The 21,284-nt window shown below is 34.8% G+C and overlaps 1 protein-coding gene and 1 pseudogene across 5 annotated transcripts in view; one reads left to right on the plus strand and one right to left on the minus strand.

Annotated features, from left to right (window-relative positions):
* The window catches only part of LOC119527596, a 41,943-nt pseudogene extending 24,585 nt beyond the window's left edge, over positions 1-17,358 (minus strand).
* BRINP3 (BMP/retinoic acid inducible neural specific 3) overlaps positions 1-21,284 on the plus strand; it is a 518,616-nt gene that overhangs the window by 64,750 nt on the left and 432,582 nt on the right. The gene's annotated exons all lie outside the window — the stretch shown is intronic.

Below are 21,284 nucleotides of genomic sequence, written 5' to 3' on the forward strand. Positions count from 1 at the left end.
GAGTGACTAGAAAAACAATATCTGTTCAGTATTTACTATTCTGGCCTCAATATTTTGACTGTGCAACAGCATATTCCACAGGATAATGAAATAATATCTACAGAAGAATTTGGGATAACAGGTAAGACTCAAGAATTTTATACATAGAAAAGGTGGCTTTCATCAAAAAAGGCCGGAAAAATATGTTCTTAGATCTGAATAAGTTGGAACAAATCCAAAAATAGATTGCACACATACCTACTTAGAAAAAATAGAAATCTTAGGAGTGGAACTCACTCTAACTAAAAAATGAAATAAAATTTAACATTCAGTAATGCAAAATCAATAAAGGAACAAGGTGTGAGAACCACTGAAACTGGGTAAACAAATATATTTTACATTGTTCAAATTGGGTTATAGTTATATGAAATTATAGAATATCCTTGACAGCAAACAACATGATGTCAAACAAATGCTGTAACAATAATCACAAACAAACTCCTGTGTCTGTCACCAGTGACAGGAGGTATGTGTGCATATTCTTTTTTTTAGGGTGTGAAGGAGTTGGGAGGAATGTGTGAAGTCAAAATTTGGTAAACTCACTGGTAAATAGGAAAATAGAAAGAGAATATTTTATTCTTTTTAAACATTTAGTTTTAAAAATCAAATTATGCAAATAGATACTTAAAATAAAAATAAAAGGATTGACAATATTTTTCTTATCAAATTACTAAAGATGTAAAGGTGCAGTAATTTCTGGCATGGTAAGGGTGATTGATATTTCTGCTGCTGATGTCACATTTATGGAGGGAAATTTTAACACTTTTATATGAATATATTTTAATTATTAACAATGTCTGATTGTATACTTTTTCTTTAAGTAAATAAAGATAGACTTCAAGACAATATAGTGGACTGGTATGCTGGTTTGGAGCTGCTGTGTACCCCAAAAAAGGCCATGTTCTTTTAATCCATCCCTATGGGTGCAGACCTCTAGTGGGTGTGACCTTTTTGTTAGGCTATTTCAAACGAGATGTGACCCAGCCCATTCAGGGTGGATCTTAATCCTTTACTGCAATCCTTTGTGAATAAAACACTGTAAAAGCCCAGAGAGCAGAGAGGGCAATGCCCTGGGAGGAAAAAGCAAGGCCAAACAGGAGTTGAGAGAGAGCCATTGAAACCAGAACCCAGGAGACAAGGACCAGCACATGTCGCCACATGCCTTCTCATGTGACAGAGAAACCCCGAATGCCAGCAGCCTTTCCTCAGAGGAGGTGTCTTCCTCCTGGTGCTTTAATTTGGACATTCTCGTGGCCTTAGAACTGTAAAACGCGTAACCTAATAAATCCCCGTTGGAAAAACCAACCCATTTCTGGTATTTTGCATTCAGGCAGATTTAGCAAACCAAAACAACTGGGCTGCCTTACAAAATCTTCATTTAACTCCTAAGGTGAAGAAATATAGGATAAAATTTTAAAAATAAAAGAAATATATAGCCATAAAAAATCTCCATTGTGAGTGTATGGGAACCATATTGAGCTCTTTAGGTTTTGTGTGCTAAAGCATCTTTAGGGAGGGGGACATACATGCCTCAGACTTGTCCCTACGAGGATCAGGAGTTGACCTGAGTATAAAGGACTGATCGTCTATTAAAGAAGATTGAAGGGTCAGCGGTCCATAAAAATTCCTGCCCTTCCCTTACCTGAGATGTTTCAATGGAGGCTTGCTGCCTACCTCAGCCAAGATTGATAAGTGGACACTTTTCAAAAATCAGATTTAAGAAAAAACATCAAAACTCTAGTTTTTCAAAACTTGTTTTCATTATAAATAATAATTTAAAATACAGTAATTATATCTTAGGATTTTAAAGCCTTATGTAAAAGTTACCAGTTTTGTAAATGATATGAAATGCCAAAAGAAGACTGTAGAATGAAAAGCTGTTTTAATTCAGCCCAAATTACATACCTAAAATAAATGCTTAACACTAAAAGTAGTCAACCTCCTCTTTAATTTTTGAATGCAGTTCAGGATTTTAAATTCATTCTTTCCTCTCATTGTACCACCACAAAACTGGAATTCAGTTCTGATTTCTAGAAACAATGTTTAGAAAACATGAATATATGATACTTATGAGGACAAACATCACATGAATTTTAGAAATCCTGTAGCTGCTCTGACAATCAGTATGTTTTCAGTTAACTATCACATCAGAGAAGATTTGTAATGAATTTGAAACATATGTCCTGAATGTGTCAGTTCTCATGTTGACTTCCCTCTATAGCAGGTACCACTTTTCACTGACAGTTGCTTTTATTATTTTTGAAGGTTTAAATAATTTGATAATTTGGGATCTGATTTTCTGTTGTCTTTCCTGAGGTTCATAAAGATCCTGAGCTATATTATCTTCCCAGGTTTAGAATATTCAGTGTATTCAAAATATGTCACCCATTTTTTTTTTTTTTTACTGATTTATTAACCAGATTCTAATGGGAGTGAGAATATATATATATCTATTAATATTATATTGGCCACAATTAAGGATACCAGGAACAGCCCTAAATGCTTCATACGTTGATTTATGTAACCCTCATTATATGAGTTAAGTTCCACATGCTTTCTCCACTATAGAGATTAGGAGACTAAGATTTATAGATATTAACAAATTCATCCCAGGTTATAGAACTAGTGAGCGATGGAGTTAGGACATAAATCCAATCTGATGGGAGGTCAGGGCCTTCTTAGGGGAACATGGACTGGAAAGGGACACTTTCTAGAAATAGGTGCTAAAAGGACAATTTGTTGAGTGGCCAGAGAAAGATAAAGGGTTAAATGGTTTTAAAAAAATAGCAAACTGAAAGAAAACAAAGTAAGGAACACCCATAATAGAAATATGAAAGAGTAGTAAAAGAAACAGGCAGAGGCTAATGTGATAAGCACTTCATACTCATGACCACATTTGATTTTCTCAAAACTTTATCTAGTAAATTTTTCAGGTGAGAAAACTGGAGCTCACTGTAGTTAAATAATTCACCCAAGGATACAAAGCTAGCAAGTGCCAGTGCCTAGATTCAAACCCACATACCATGTTAGCCACTAATACCTATAAACATTCTCAGATGACTATAACATTTTTTAAATGTTAACAACTCCTGTTTGTAAGCCTTAGGATAACTAATAAGTCTTATAATTAACTCTTACTTTTTTAAGCCTCAGGATTTTGGATCCAAAGTTGGTGCTCATAATTCTAATGCCTGATTTACTTTTTCTCTGGAAAGCAATTTAATTTTGTGTGTGGTTGAATATTCAGTTTAATTACAATTGTGCTGAATTTTGAATTAGTCTGGGAGTTTATGCACGTAAATGGCATTTAAATATTTGCTAAACTTTTAGAAACTTTTATTTTAAATCTTCATTTTATTGAGATATATTCACATACCACGCAGTCATACAAAACAAATCGTACATTCGATTGTTCACAGTACCATTACATAGTTGTACGTTCATCACCTAAATCAATCCCTGACACCTTCATTAGCACACATACAAAAATAACAAGAATAATAATTAAAGTGAAAAAGAACAATTAAAGTAAAAAAGAACACTGGGTAACTTTGTCTGTTCGTTTGTTTGTTTGTTTCCTTCCCCTATTTTTCTACTCATCCATCTATAAACTAGACAAAGGGGAGTGTGGTCCTTATGGCTTTCCCAATCCCATTGTCACCCCTCATAAGCTACATTTTTATACAATTGTCCTTGAGATTCATGGGTTCTGGGTTATAGTTTGATAGTTTTAGGTATCTACCACCAGCTACCCCAATTCTTTAGAACCTAAAAAGGGTTGTCTAAAGTGTGCGCAAGAATGCCCACCAGAGTGACCTCTCGGCTCCTTTTGGAATCTCTCTGCCACTGAAACTTATTTCATTTCTTTTCACATCCCCCTTTTGGTCAAGAAGATGTTCTCCATCCCACGATGCCGGGTCTACATTCCTCCCCGGGAGTCATGTTCCACGTTGCCAGGGAGATTCACTCCCTTGGGTGTCTGATCCCACGTAGCGGGGCGGGCAGTGATTTCACCTTTCAAGTTGGCTTAGCTAGAGAGAGAGGGCCACATCTGAGCAACAAAGAGGCATTCGGGAGGAGGCTCTTAGGCACAACCATAGGGAGGCCTAGCCTCTCCTTTGCAGCAACAGTCTTCCCAAGGGTAAATCCTGTGGTAGAGGGCTCAACCCATCAAACCACCAGTCCCCTATGTCTGTGGTCATGTTAGCAACCATCGAGGTGGGGTAGGCCAATACCCCTGCATTCTCCACAGGCTCCTCAAGGGGGCTCTACATATTTTTTTCCCTGTTTTTTTTTACTTTATTTTTTTAATCAACTGTATGAAAAATAAAAAAATTTAAAAAAAATTAAAAAAATACAATAAAAGAACATTTCAAAGAGACCATAACAAAGGAGTAAGAAAAAGACAACTAACCTAAGATAACTACTTTACTTCCAACATGTTCCTACTCTACCCCAAGAAAGTTACCTAATATAGCAACATTTCTGTGAACTTGTTCCTACTATACTCATCAGAAATTAACAGACCATAGTCATTCCTGGGCATTCCCAGAAAGTTAAATTTACCCATGATAGCTTATCTGTTCTTCTTGGATTATTGTTCCCCCTTCCTTCATTGCTCTCTATTGCTAGTTCCCCTACATTCTACATTATAAACCATTTATTTTACATTTTTCAAAGTTTACATTAGTGGTAGCATATGATATTTCTCTTTTTGTGCCTGGCTTATTTCGCTCAGCATTATGTCTTCAGGGTTCATCCATGTTGTCATATGTTTCACAACATCGTTCCTTCTTACTGCCATGTAGTATTACATCGTGTGTATATACTACATTTTATTTATCCACTCATCTGTTGAAGGACATTTGGGTTGTTTCCATCTCTTGGCAATTGTGAATAATGCTGCTATGAACATTGGCGTGCAGATATCTGTTCGTGTAACTGCTTTCCGATCTTCCATGTATATACCGAGAAGTGCAATCGCTGGATTGAATGGTAGCTCTATATCTAGTTTTCTAAGGAACTGCCAGATTGACTTCCAGAGTGCCTGAACCATTATACAGTCCCACCAACAATGAATAAGAGTTCCAGTTTCTCCACATCCCCTCCAGCATTTGTAGTTTCCTGTTTGTTTAATGGCAGCCATTCTAATCGGTGTGAGATGGTATCTCATTGTGGTCTTAATTTGCATCTCTCTAATAGCTAGTGAAGCTGAACATTTTTTCATGTGTTTCTTGGCCATTTGTATTTCCTCTTCAGAGAACTGTCTTTTCATATCTTTTGCCCATTTTATAATTGGGCTGTCTATACTATTGTCACTGAGTTGTAGGATTTCTTTATATATGCAAGATATCAGTCTTTTGTCAGATACATGGTTTCCAAAAAAATTTTTCCCATTGAGTTAGCTGCCTCTTTACCTTTTTGAGAAATTCCTTTGAGGTGCAGAAACTTCTAAGCTTGAGGAGTTCCCATTTATCTATTTTTTCTTTTGTTGCTTGTGCTTTGGGTGTAAAGTCTAGGAAGTGGCCGCCTAATGCAAGGTCTTTAAGATGTTTTCCTACATTATCTTCTAGGAGTTTTATGGTGCTTTCTTCTATATTGAGATCTTTGGTCCATTTTGAATTAATTTTTGTGTAGGGTGTGAGGTAGGGGTCCTCTTTCATTCTTTTGGATATGGATATCCAACTCTCCCAGCCCCATTTGTTGAAAAGACCATTATGACCCAGTTCAGTGACTTTGGGGGGCCTTATCAAAGATCAATCGGCCATAGATCTGGGGTTCTATCTCCGAATTCTCAGTTTGATTCCATTGATCTATATGTCTATCTTTTTGCCAGTACCATGCTGTTTTGACAACTGTGGCTTTATAATAAGCTTCAGAGTCAGGGAGTGTAAGTCCTCCCACTTCGTTTTTCTTTTTTAGAGTGTCTTTAGCAATTCGAGGCATCTTCCCTTTCCAAATAAATTTGATAACTACCTTTTCCAAGTCTGCAAAGTAGGTTGTTGGAATTTTGATTGGGATTGCATTGAATCTGTAAATCAGTTAAGGTAGAATTGACATCTTAATGACATTTAGCCTTTCTATCCATGAACATGGAATATTTTTCCATCTTTTAAGGTTCCCTTCTATTTCTTTTAGTAGAGTTATGTAGTTTTCTTTTTATAGGTCTCTTACATCTTTGGTTAAGTTTATTTCTAGGTACTTGATTTTTTTAGTTGCTATTGAAAATGGTATCTTTTTTTTGAGTGTCTCTTCAGTTTGTTCATTTCTAGCATATAGAAACATTACTGACTTATGTGCATTAATCTTGTATCCCACTACTTTGCTAAATTTGTTTATTAGCTCTAGTAGTTGTATCGTTGATTTCTCAGGGTTTTCCAGATATAAGATCATATCATCTGCAAACAATGACAGTTTTACTTCTTCTTTTCCAATTTGGATGCCTTTTATTTCTTTGTCTTGCCGGATTGCCCTGGCTAGCACTTCCAGCACAATGTTGAATAACAGTGGTGACAGCGGGCATCCTTGTCTTGTTCCTGATCTTAGAGGGAAGGCATTCAGTGTCTCACCATTGAGTACTATGCTGGCTGTGGGTTTTTCATATATGCTGTTTATCATTTTGAGGAAGTTTCCTTCAATTCCTACCTTTTGAAGTGTTTTTACCAAAAATGGATGTTGGATTTTGTCAAATGTTTTTCAGCATCTATTGAGATGATCATTTGATTTTTCCCTTTCAAATTGTTAATGGTTGTAATACATTGATTGATTTTCTTATGTTGAACCATCCTTGCATGCCTGGAATGAACCCCACTTGGTCATGGTGTATGATTTTTTTAATGTGTCTTTGGATTTGATTTGCAAGTATTTTGTTGAGGATTTTTGCATCTATATTCATTAGGGAGATTGGCCGGTAGTTTTCCTTTTTTGTAGCATCTTTGCCTGGTTTTGGTATTAGATTGATGTTAGCTTCATAAAATGAGTTAGGTACTGTTCCATTTTCTTCAATGTTTTGAAAGAGTTTGAGTAAGATTGGTGTCAGTTCTTTCTGGAAAGTTTGGTAGAATTCCCCTGTGAAGCCATCTGGCCCTGGGCATTTATTTGTGGGAAGCTTTTTGATGACTGATTGGATCTCTTTGCTTGTGATTGGTTGCTTGAGGTCTTCTATTTCTTCTCTGGTCAGTCTAGGTTGTTCATATGTTTCCAGGAAATTGTCCATTCCCTCTACATTATCCAGTTTGTTGCCATACAGTTGTTCATAGTATCCTCTTGATATTTTTAAAATTTCTTTGGGATCTGCAGTTATGTCACCTTTTTCATTCATTATTTTGTTTATATGGGTCTTTTCTCTTTTTGATTTTGTCATTCTAGCTAAGAGCTTGTCAATCTTGTTGATCTTCTCAAAGAACCAACTTTTGGTGATATTTATCCTCTCTATTGTTTTTTTGTTCTCTATGTCATTTATTTCAGCTTTAATCCTTGTTATTTCTTTTCTTCTACTTAGTTTAGGATTGGTTTGCTGTTCATTTTCTAGCTTCTTTAATTGATCCATTAGTTCTTTGATTTTGGCTCTTTCTTCCTTTTTAATATATGCATTTAGTGCTATAAATTTCCCCCTCAGTACTGCTTTTGCTGCATCCCATAGGTTTTGGTATGTTGTGTTCTCATTTTCATTCGTCTCTATATATTTAGCAATTTCTCTTGCTATTTCTTCTTTAACCCACTGATTGTTTAGGAGTGTGGTGTTAACCTCCAGGTATTTGTGACTTTTCTAAGTCTCTGATGGTTATTGACTTCTAATTGTATTCCATTGTGGTCAGAGAATGTGCTTTGAATAATTTCAATCTTTTTAAATTTATTGAGGCTTGTTTTATGTCCCAGCGTATGATCTATTCTGGAGAAAGTTCCGTGAGGACTAGAGAAGTGTGTGTATCCTGGTGATTTGGGATGTAATGTTCTATATATGTCTGTTAAATCTAATTCATTTATCAGATTGATTAGGTTTTCAATTTCCTTATTGGTCTTCTGCCTGGTTGATCTATCAATAGGAAAGAGTGATGTGTTGAAGTTTCCCACAATTATTGTGGAAACATCAATTGCTTCCTTTAGTTTTGCCAGTGTTTCTCTCATGTATTTTGTGGCACCTTAATTGGGTGCATAATCATTTATGATTGTTATTTCTTCTTGTTGAATTGCCCCTTTTATTAGTATGTAGTGGCCTTCTTTGTCTCTCAAAACATCCCTGCATTTAAAGTCCATTTTATCTGAGATTAATATTGCTACACCTGCTTTCTTTTAGCTGTAGCTTGCATGAAATATTTTTTTCCATCCTTTCACTTTCAATTTCTTTGTGTCCCTGTGTCTAAGATGAGTCTCTTGTATGCAACATATTGATGGTTCTTTTTTTTTAATCCATTCTGTGAATCTGTATCTTTTAATTGGGGAGTTTAATCCATTTACATTCAACGTTATAACCGTGAAGGCATTTTTTTAATCAGCCATCTTATCTTTTGGTTTATGTTTGTCATATATATTTTTCCTCTCTCTCTATTAATATTCTTTAATGTACCCATACTGAATCTTTTTAGTACTGAACCTTTCTCCACATCTCTCTCTCCTTTCTTTGTTTCTCTGTCTGTAGGGCTCCTTTAGTATCTCCAGTAGGGCAGGTCTTTTGTTAGCAAATTCTCTCAGCATTTGTTTGTCTGTGAAAAATTTAAGCTCTCCCTCAAATTTGAAGGAGAGCTTTTCTGGATAAAGTATTCTTGGTTGGAAATTTTTCTCACTCACAAATTTAAATATATTGTGCCACTGCCTCCTGCCTCCATGGTGGCTGCTGAGTAGTCACTACTTTGTCTTATGCTGTTTCCTGTGTAAGTGGTGAATTGCTTTTCTCTTGCTGCTTTCAGAACTTGCTCCCTCTCTTCCATGTTTCACAGTGTGGTCAGAATATGTCTCAGAGTGGGTTTATTTGGATTTATTCTATTTGGAGTTTGCTGGGCATTTATGATTTGTGTATTTATGGTGTTTAGAAGATTTGGGAAGTTTTCCCCAACAATTTCTTTGAATACTCTTTCTAGAACTTTACCCTTTTCTTCCCCTTCTGGAACACCAATGAGTCTTATATTTGGATGTTTTATATTATCTATCATATCCCTGAGGTCCATTTTGATTTTTTTGATTTTTTCCCCCATTCTTTGTTTTGTGCTTTCATTTTCCATTCTGTCATCTTCCAGGTCACTGATTCATTGTTCAACTTCCTCTCGTCTTGTACTATGAGTATCCAGAATCTTTTTAATTTGGTCAACAGTTTCTTTAATTTCCATAAGATCATCTATTTTTTTATTTAGTCTTGCAATGTCTTCTTTATGCTCTTCTAGGGTCTTCTTGATATCCTTTGTATCCCGTACTATGGTCTCATTGTTCATTTTTAGTTCTTTGATTAGTTGCTCTAGGGACTGTGTCTCTTCTGATCTTTTGATTTGGGTGCTTGGGCTTGGGTTATCCATATCATCTGGTTTTTTCATATGCTTTATAATTTTCTGTTGTTCTTGGCCTCTTGGCATTTGCTGAACTTGATAGGGTTCTTTTAGGGTTTGTAGACCAATTGAAGTCCTTATCTCTAATTTATCAGATCTACAGCTTCGTGGAGTACACTTTCTCTAACTGACCAGCAGGTGGCATCATGAGCCGCCTGTTCTCTACAAGCCAGTTCTCCCCTGCTTTGCCTTTGTGGTGAGTCAGAGAGTGAGTCTTGTGGGGTCCAATTGGTGTACCAAGCTTGCGTGTGTAGTTGGTGTTGCCTGCCCTGTATATGGGGCGTGTGTCTGGGCGGTCAGGGAGGGGGTTGGATCTAACAATCAAATCTCCCTGGTGTTCCTGGAGTTTTAAAGCTGCTGCAATAGTCTAGTCCTTCAGTTCAGTCCTGCCACAGTTTGTCTCTGCCACTGACCCACAAGTCCTTGGTATTGGTTTATGGCTCCTGAGACTTGCGAGTGGGTCCGTCTTCTAGGCCGTGCACCTCCTGGTCGTCTGTTGAGGGATGGCTGTGCTATGTCACAGGTGAATGCCGTCCCCCCAGGGCGGTTCTGGGCTGCTGGGCTGTGTAGGGAGGCTCCCAGTCTGCTTAAATGATGGCTGAATGGAGCTTTGTTAATTCACACTGCTCCACCTTCCCAAGTCTGGGACAACCAGCTGAGGGTGCAGGGAGGGCTATTGTCCATGCCCAGTTTTGTGGTGTGTGCATGTTATTTGAAGCACTTCCGTCACAGTGGGTTGTCTGGGGCAGCTCTGGGCTATGGGGCTGGCAATGGGCAGGAGTGTTTCCTGTCCACCAGGATGATGGCTGTGAGCGGACACCCCCCTTTTCTTGGGAAGTTGTGGTGTTTAGTGAATTTTCTCAGCCACTGGATTATTGCCTTTTGTCTCAGAGCTCTCTTAGTTCTGCTCTTGTCTTGACCTGCCCAAATTGCAAGTCTTTGAGGCTTTCTGTATTGGGCTTCTTAGAGTAATTGTTTTAGAAACAGAAAAAAAAAAGATTAAAAAAAATAAGCCCTCCTCGCAGATCTAATGGGTTATTGAAATGCTAAGAGACAGAGCAATTAGGGCCATTAAGGAAAGATCCAGGGGGCAGAGAGATCAGTTTTGCTTCAGGATTTGCATATGAGCCTCAGGGCCTGAGCTCTGCCCTTCCCCTTTCTATGTTCACCAGAACTCCAAAAATCCTCCACTTTTATTTTGGAGTTTTTCTTGCTGTTTTTTGCTATGCCTGTCTCCTCTCTGCTGGGCTGGCTGCTCTCAGATTCTCTGGTGTCTGGTCTCAGTCTATCTATGGTTGGAGTTTGGATCAGTAGAATGGGTTTCCGATAAGAGCTGCCACTGCAGTTCTCCCTTCTCCTTCCCAATGCTGACGGCCCCTCCTCTCACAGGACTGAGCCTGGCAGGGAGGCGCGCAGGTCCCCTGGCCGCAAAAACTTACAGATTTTGCTGATCTCAGCAGTTTGACGTGTTCATGAGTGTTGTATGAAGTATGCCCAAAGTCAAATTGCTCTGCGGTGTCCAGTCCATGCAGTTCCTGGCTTTCTACTTTCCTCTAGAAACAACTTATAAAAATTAAATGTTCTGTCCTTTAAGAGATCCTTTATTTTTCCTGAATGACTATGATTTTTGCCTTCTAATTTAATTCCACATTTTATTAAATTTAAGCAAATTAGGCACATCTATTTTGTGTCAAAATTATATTCTTATTTGGTTATTGGGGAACTAAATTTTCTCTACTTCTGTGGATAAATCATGCAGTATTAACACACCAAAGTAGACATTATCAAAAACAATTAAAAATATTTGTTATTAGCCTGCTAAGAGGTTTAACTTTCTTAAGTACTTTATATGTGTCCAACTTGATAATTAAGATAACATTGAATAAATTAGAAAAATAAATGTTTACTTTGTTTCTTTCTCCACTCTTGAAAACTAAAAACAGTCTTTAACATTTTGTACATAAAAAAAAAATGGAAGAGACAATTTAGGCATGTGGTCACAAAATGTTTGTTCATCAAATCCGTGACTCGTATACACACTCACACCCTCACACACACTAGCATTCAAAACCTTGATGTGCTATTAAATTGCATAGACAAAGACATAAAAACATATGACATTTAAGGTAAGTGCTGTCATAAACAACATATATTTTCCCTAAATGCAGTAATGATATGTATTCGGTGACTTAAAAAAAAAAAAAGCTGTTTTGAGATGACGTAGTTTAAGACATATCAAAGATGTGGGCATTTTGAAAAAATAAAAGTCTTAGAATTTTCATATTATTATTTAGAAATTGTATGTAAATTCTCTAACGTATTACTTTTGACAAGCAATAGATGCATATAAAATGAAAACAAAATAATACATTATGAACATTTTTGTTGAGGCAGAAAATTTATTTTTTGTAATGCTCATGTTTAAAAAATATTCTCATGATTCTTACCATAAATTCCCATGATTTTAACAGGACATGTCATAATATTTTAACACATATTACTTGTGGTCTTAAAGCACCAATGATCCACATAACCACATATCCATACTTTATCCTTAAGTTTTTAAATGGCAAGTAATAAAACAGGTACAATTTTATGGATAGCTATAATATGTAACTATGTATATTGGAAACCTCTCTCTTCACCATAATGATATAAATAAATATTTACAGTGGCCATTTAATATCATCCCCCGGTAATAATCTTTTGCCTCTATCTCTGCCTTTTATAGTAATAATCATAATCTATTTTTTGTGTAATGTTCATTATATGCTCTTTTTCATAAGATAACAAGCCCTGAATGTGCAGTTCCTTGTCAATTTTGCATATTTTTATAAACCTAGCACTGTGTCTGATACCTAGTAAAAGTTCAGAAAATATTTTTAGGAATATAAACTGAATGAATAATCTTAAGAAACTTTGAAAAGTTTGAAGTGGTTAACATTAAAAACCACAATATTTGTGAATGATATAAAAATATTAATAAATAGCAATGCTGAGCTGTTTTAATAACCTTCAAAATGCTTATGATACAATATGAAGGAGAAAGTAACCATAATATCACATTTTTAATACAATTGGACTCCAACTATATTTTCCAAATTATTTTTGAAGTCTTGAATAGATAGTCCCATGCACAAAATTACTGAGTGGCTCATTTTATCTGTGGAATAAGGCAGGATTATATTTCTGTCTCTTAATAGTTTTGTACTTTTCAATAGTGTTAGAATGTATTACTACTAATTAGGAGGAATATAAAACAATGTAAAGACCAAATTTTATTTTATCATTTATAATTATTAAAAATTCATATCTACCTTCTCAGACTTCAGTTTTATTTCAGTATGACAGTTTTTAAGGACATCTACCTATATGCACACATGCTACTCAAAGGTTTTTAAATCCCCCAAGGAATTAAATATGTATATCATACATTTCTTTAGATCATATTTCCAACAGTTATTAAAAATTCTTTTATACTATTGCATTTGGAGCATTTCTTTCTTAAATTAATCGCTAATTCATTTATAACTATTTAATGTGCTAGAGGAAATTCTGGTTTCTAGAATTACAATGGTGCAAAAAGAACAAAAACTAAAATGCCTTCCTTTATTGAACCTGCATTCTACTTGAGGGATGTATATAGAAAACAAATAAATAGGTGTAACATATTATTTTGAGTGGTGGTGAGTACTATGGAGAAAGATACATCAGGGAAAGCACGTAAGGTGTATATATATTTGAATGTTGGAGGCAGAGTTTGCAATGTTAGGTGGATGGCCAGAAAAGTCCCCATTAAGAATGTGAAATCTTAAAAGAAAGAAGAACGTTGATAACATACCTCCAAATCTATTCTTCATAGTAGTCCCATAATGGACTTCCTAAACATCATTTTTTTTTAAGACATAACAGTCTATTAAAAGTAAAATACAATGTTACCTTCAATTGCCTGCATAATTTTGTCTCATACTCCTTTTCAAAGCGTGTTTCTCAAATAGCCCATCTTTTGTGTCCAGTTGAGCTTCACTCCCCACAATGCCTTATCCTCCTTCTAAATGGCATGAGTCTGCTCACAAATCTCTTCACTTAATTGCAGCATTATAGATGGTTTCCTAAACTGTGTGGCTTCAGTATTTTTATATGAACAACATCAAATAAACATTAAAATCCTAGTCATTTCTAAGAAGCATTTTGGAAATGAAATGAAAAAAATTACTGAACCCACACTTTAAAAATCATGAAAATATTGCATAGTTTTGATAGGCAGCACTATTTAAGGAAATATCAAGGGGTGCAGTACAAGCTATGTAAATAATTAGGGGTATGTGGAAAGTTTTATGTGGGGATCAGCTTGAGAGTATTAGGAATTTGGGGATAAAGTTTAAAAAAGATTGCAAAAGATGGGCATAGCAATTTCAGGTCTCATCAAATCTCACTAATTAGGACATGCCCTTCTTTATATTTTGTGGAATACAGACCAAACAAAATATTTGTTTATATGCTCACATATGCAACTCATTCCAAGAAATGGTGATGAAATTCATAGCATGGAGAATCAATTACTTTTCATCAACTGTCTGTTGTTAACTATGATTAATCCTGGTCATGAGATCTTTGGTGTGACAGTTCTTATATACAATAAATTTCTTCATATGCTTATATGAAGTAAAATAGATTAATTTTCATCCTTTTTTTTAAAAAAAAAATTACATCTTTAACAGTTCATTAGTCATAGAAGGACTAATGAATCAACTAAAAACCAGTGTCATACCTCTTATAGCCTGGTTGCACTTTATACCACTGCAAATAACAATAAATTAAAAAATAAAAATAAAAATAAAACACTTGTTTAAATACCTTCTCGTATGCTTTTATCAATAAGCTACTCATTACTCTAACTTTTCAACTACAGCTAGTCCTCGATATAAGACATAGGGCAACAATTGTTGAGAATGCATATGAATAATCTTGTGATTAGCAATTTATTGGATTGCAAAATGAACAATTTGCTTTCTGATTACAAGGATTAAAAGTTTGTATAGTTGCCAGTAGAATAGCTAGTACCCAGATTATATTTTGTCATACTTTTCAGGGTAAGTGAGAACTATGCAGCTATTATATTTGCTGAAGTCATAAGGGCAGAAAACTAACACTTCTGCACTCAAGAGGCTTCACCGAACAAGCTTGTTCTGACCTCTTTCTGGTAAATGAAAAAGAAACTTTAGATGGTGGACTGGCTGAAATCCCACTGGAAACATCATCTTTTGCTAACATCCTTGTTCAGATTCAGCAATCTATAAAATCTTAATTCTCTTTGTGGGACATTTGAATGAAATAGATGTTACTTGGATAAGCGACATGATATGTGGTGTTCACTTTTAAATAATGATAAGATTTCTACCAGGAGTGATAGTTTGAAGAACTTTTCTACAGTTGGATTTAAGTTTCCATTTTTCTAAACAGAAATTTGTCAAAATCTAATACTATACTGAAGTTATCTGGGCAATTCATACTTTAATTAGAAATTGTCTAGTGCTGAGACTGTGACCATATGTATAAAATGTGAAATAAATGATTAGAGATGAAAACATTGATCAGTTTGCTTAACCCAGTATTACAAACTGAAGGATTGTTAATGACTGGATTTAAGCCTGCTCTGAAAGTGAGATTGGGAAGTCTGATCAAACTGAACTTGCTTCCTGAACCAAATCTTACCTTTTTCCCTGCAGGCAATCAGTTATTATATCATTCCAAGCTCCGACAACCTCCAACTTTTTGCACACACATCTTGTACACCTGCTCACAAGAATAAGGGATGGTAACACAGAGGCTGTTTAGTAAGTGTGACAAATTGGGACAATTGGGGACATAATTGTGGCCAAAGGATTGACAATGTTGCCTCAATAAACTGGAGAATTTTTAGAGCAGCTGTGTGAGTGTCCATCATTGCTTCAAGACACTAAACATGCTCTTTCTTGAATAGCTTCAGTCTGTTAAGACATGACTGCATGTAAAACCATCTGTTTGCTTATTGAATCTTATTTAAGATTCATTTATAGATTCATTATAAAAATCTACTTTGGTCCCCAAATTTGGTTTGCTTGCAAACATACTGTACCAACACAGCTGATATTTATATAACCTCTCAAGGGAACCAAATAATTCCAAAAGACAGAATGCTTGCAAATGACAGTTGCATATTGACCTGGAAATATGTTTTTCTAAGTGGGGATTTTTCTTATGTTAGCATTAGCCTATACACTAATATTTTTGCATAATCTTTCTGTTTTGTGTGACCTTTGCTCTCTTATTAGTTTTTGAGGGACATAAAATACACACATATATATATAAATTAATGCATGCAGGTGTGTATACATATGTGCATATATATTATATATGCATATACATAGATGTATATGTAAGTGTATGTGTGTGTGTGTGTAAAACCTTTAAAACCTAGGAACTTTATAGAGAAAATACATGAAAAAGTAGGGGATGGTTTGAGAGAGATAAGTATTGTTATCAATGTTGCCATCAGATTTCACAATTTTGTATAAATTACTTATGGATATAGTTTTATGTCAAATATGCATTAATTGTAATCAAATATTTTTAGAACTAAATTTAGATGGAACACACTCATGGGATAAGTACTTGTGTTGCTCATTTTCAAAGTCAGTTATAAATATTACTGAACTGATTTTTAAATTATCAAAATGACCAATGCTGTAAACTTAAAATTCATATCAGTTTTTTTTATCATTGTCTCTGTGGAACAATGTATCCCAAAAACAGTACTGGATTTTCTGTTATTATTAAATCCATTTATTCAGTCAGAAATTGCTGGGCTGGCAATGAATGATTTTACTTTTTGAAAGTTGATTCAGAGTGCTAAGATTAATTTTAATGTTTTTAAATATATTGTTGTCAAAGCTTGCATATTATTTATTTTTTTTCCCATTTTATCATAAAGGAATCCATGTAATTAGAGTTTCTTAATATTTTAAGTTTAACTAAAGGATGAATATTGATTTTTAGATTTGATTTTCTCATAAACAAGCTAAAAAGCCTCTGGTTTATAAAAAGGAACATAATGGATAGATGAGTAGAAAAATCGGGACAATAACTAAATGAAAAATAGGGTGGTAGAGGTGGATAAATTGGGTGTTCTTTTTTACTTTTATTTTTTATTATTTTTACTTTTTGTGGTATAAGGAAAATGTTCAAAAATAGATTGGGTTGATGAATGCACAGCTATATGATGGTATTGTGAACAGTTGATTGTACACCACAGATGACTGTATGATATGTGAATATATCAATAAAACTGACTTAAGAAAAAAGGTACATGAGAGATATAGAAAAACTAATTCTCCTTAATGGGTATTTAATTGTAAAAACACAAATACTTTAGAAAGAATGATTTGTATGGCAACAGAATTCAGATAATTTAATTTTCCTTAGAAAAAATAAAGTCTCAGAGGTAACCTTTTAATAAGGATCCATCATGCATCACTTTGGACTCATTGTAATATATTCATGTATCAAGGGCACTATATTTTTTTAATCAAAGCTGGGTTTCAAAGCCACGGGATGTGGAATGCCGTAAGTAAGCTGGCTGGCACCAGCTGTGAGGCCTACAAGTTCAAGCAGCACAAATCTAAATGGGCAGGTGAAAGACAGATGAGACCCTCACAGGTGCTTACACTGGATTTTGGCTCCTCTTGACAGTATCTATCCAGCTTACCTGTGCGTTAACAGAGTGTGGTCTTCCACACTTCATATTACCCTACCCAGACTTAGCTAAACTGCAGAAATTTGAGGATACAGTTCTCCAATTTCCATGTCTGCCCAAGACTTCTGGCCCAAAATGAAAAGAGTTAGGGCCCAACCACACAGTTAAGGGAAGAGTCCACACAAGACCATTCTCACTTCTGACACCAACTTCAAGTTCAGTAGATTCCAAAAAAACATCCTAAGGTTTGATAATTCACTACTTATCATATTCATGGTAGGGTGTAGCACAGAGAAAGGATACAAAAAATTGCTGAAGGAAAAAAAGTCATAGGGCAGAGTCTGGCAGGGTTCTAAACACAAAAGTTTCAATTGTACTCTCCCATGAAGTCAGGACATATTACCCTCCTGACAGTGTTGTGACAATATGCAGGGAGTATTGCCAAACATGGAAGTTCCCTCATGATTCTTTGTCCAGAGTTTTTATTTGGGTATCATCACATAGATATGCTTGTTTGATTCATTGTCCATGTGGTTAAAGTCAGTCTCTAGGTCCACTGATACTGGGCAACTCAAAGCCACCACCCTAAATCACATAGTTGGTTTTTCTGGCATGACCAGCACCTACTCTAAGACTATTGGCTATGGCTAGCCATTTCCCTAAAGGAAGATGCTCCTCTCTGGTATGACATAGGTTACATTCCAGAAACAGGAACAAAGATCAGAATTCTCTCAGTAACACCAAATTCTTTCCGACACAGACCCCTCTCAAAACAGTTCCTGATTAAGATATACATAGGATTCTGTAACCAAAACTGAAGCTCATTTTCTTTGCTATTTTGTTTTTCTCTTTCACAGAATTTTTACATAAAAGTAGATATATTTACTTTTAGAATTTTGCCTTAAAGGATTATTTTTCAACATTGTGAAATTGGCTAGTGTTGTTCAATTCTGAGTTTCTCTTATCACGAAGAGCAGACTGGAATGTTTAGGATGGTTTTAGATATATGTGCAGTGAGAGAAAATAAAAATTCACTTAACAAAGAACAGCAAATTGCAAAAATATAAGAGAAAGAAAGGAGAGTTTTAAACAAAGAGAATAGGAAAATGTATGGAAGTTATATTGGGTCACAAATTCAATGTGATGGTGCCTGATATTTTTAATTTTTAAAAAAAGAATGAAAATAGTTGTAAGAGCATGATAAAACCCTTTGAAATGTACTTCTCCTTTTTTCTTCATTAGCAATGTTTTATTTTGAGATTGTTTCTGATAAATAACTCTTATTTCTAAGGTGTGTAATTTTACACTTTTAAAATCTCATCAACAAGAGTAGTTTATTGTAGTTCCTATTCAACTAGAAATATTCAATCTAATTGAGAAAAAGTACACATATTTAATGTTTCTAAATGTATTGTTGCCAAAGCTTGCATATTATTTGGAACCATAAGGAGTGAGAATGGAGGGATGGGATTAAATACTATGAAGAGTGTGCTATAGCTAATGTGATATTTTATGACTGTGCAATGTCTGGGGAGGATTGAAAGTCAAGGAGGCACTGAACGGTGCTACCTTGAGGGAACCAATTTATAGACCACACACAAGGTGATGAGTGTCTCTATTAGGTGATTGTAATGGAAATAATAGGGAAGAGTAATGAGCAATTTTCTGGATAGGAAGTAGGGAGAAAACTGTAACACAGAGAGTGTTAAATAGGGTGAGGTCAATGATGTTGAAGGCATTGAGAGGTCAAGAATAGTGAGAACTAATGTGGGGAGTCACTACGCTGAACTCTTACAGGAATTAAGTATATTTAACCTAAGAACTAGTCACTCAGAATAGGGATTTATTGCAATTCTGTTTTATTCCAGATCTTCCACAGCTAATAATTAATTCTCTAAACTCATAGAGGAAATATTTCTATTTTTACATGATTTATGTTATCTGGCTGTCTTTCAATGGGACAGAACCAAGTTGAATAATAGTAATAGTATTGCTTTCTAAAAAGAGATTATTATTTTTGTGAGTTGTTATAAAAATAGCAAACACTCTCAATATTTCTCCCCCTCCTTTCATCTCCATATCATCAATTATGCCATATTCTTTCTAGGACAATATGGTGTCTTATTTAATATTGAGATAATCTTTATCTTTATAATAAGAAGAAATTATCTCTTGTGACTATTCCATATGTTTGCCTTGCTTGCTACTCAAATCTTCCTGTTTCAACCTTATAGAAAAAGCCCGTCAGGTAGCATAAAAAGCTAATGCCATGGGAAAAGCCAAATATATTTATATAAAATATCAAAATAACTAAGTCATATTTAAATTTTTAACAAATGACTCCCTGGAAAGTATTACAAGAACAGCAAATGTATCATCTCAGTAATGAGTAGCACTAATATTTAAATATCTCCATGTTCCTGAATAGGTTTATTAAAGAAATGTTAATTGGCAACAGGTATGTGATGCTGATCAAATATACTTAGAGCACAACAAGAGTTCTGTCAAAGCCCTCAATATACTCTACGAGTGGTACAAATGTGCAAAATGTGTATTTCTGCACTTGATTTGTTTCAAGGGGAATGAAGCCAATGTTATAATTTTGTTTTAGAGCTTAATTTTATGGGAAAATTTCTTTTTTAAAAGATAATAAATAGGTGTTCTCTAATATTTTAAAAATCACCTCTGAAATGAGTTATTTGCTTTAATCTCTGATTCCATTTTAAAAGATTTTCACTATATTTCAACTGTGTTGTTGTTGTTCTCCACATGAAGTTAAGGCTTTTATGCAATTCTGAACTGTCAGTTTCTTAGCAATGGGAAAAATGGGGAGTATCATGAAACTAATTTTAGTTTGTGGATTAAGTGTGTCATATAAACCTTGTGTTTTATCTCTTACATATACTTTCCTCTGGTTTAGGTAAAATTATGGATCTAGAGAAAAATATAAACCAGAATGGTTTTGATCTGGAAAAAAATCCTACAAGCTGTCTCTATTTAATGAGGAGTTTCACAATCACAAGTATAAGCTATCACTGTGGCTAAAGATACTGTGGCTAAATTTCTGGAGTAAGACCATCAATTGCTGCAAAATCTTAGACAAAAAGAACTTAAGCTCTCTAAGTTTCAGTTTCCTTATTGTTGAATGACAATAAGAAAAATAATAATAACAACAACATGTTTTAGCTTAAATGGGATAGTGAATGTAAGGTACTTCACAGTGACTTGAGTACATTTAGTGCTGAAGAATGGTTGCATCACTGTTACCAATATCAAATTCCCATCAGAGGATTCTAAATTCACATAAGATATAGGTTTCCATGAACATATATGAACACCTACTCCACTACAGAAGTGTTTTAGATGATTACAGTGGTTAGGCCCTATTTCTGATTTTGAAATTTATTTAAAAACTTTATATCTTCAGCATGTACAATGTGCCAGGTACAATTTATGTCCAGCAATTATTAACTGAAATAAACCAAAGTTCCTTGTTAAGGGGAGGCAACGGGCATATAAGCAGTTTTAGCATTTAGCAGATGTTTAGTAATCAGACAACAGGTTGCAAACCAGGCAACTTAAAAATAGGGAGAAAGCAATTTGTGCACATCTGCAATTTAGCTAATAACTATGTCTTAGCTTTATGTATTTATGAATATTTAGCTAATATGGCTGTGGAGGAACTATAAGCTAAAAAAATAAATGAAATAAATCTTTGAAGAGGATCATGGTTCCTGAGACAACCTAATGGGTTTGTGTATTGAGCTGATAATTACTTAATCAAGTTTTATATTGTATGTTGTAATATGTATATATTATACACATATAATAAACTATATATAACTTCAACTGAGATACAGGAATTGGAACAACTAATTATTAATCAAACAAATCTAAATGAATTCAAAAATCAAATCAATGAGTTGAGAGGAGATATGGCAAAAGAGATGAAGGATATAAAGAAGTCATGGGGC

Source organism: Choloepus didactylus, chromosome 2 (genome assembly GCF_015220235.1).
Source record: "Choloepus didactylus isolate mChoDid1 chromosome 2, mChoDid1.pri, whole genome shotgun sequence".
NCBI lineage: Eukaryota > Metazoa > Chordata > Mammalia > Pilosa > Megalonychidae > Choloepus > Choloepus didactylus.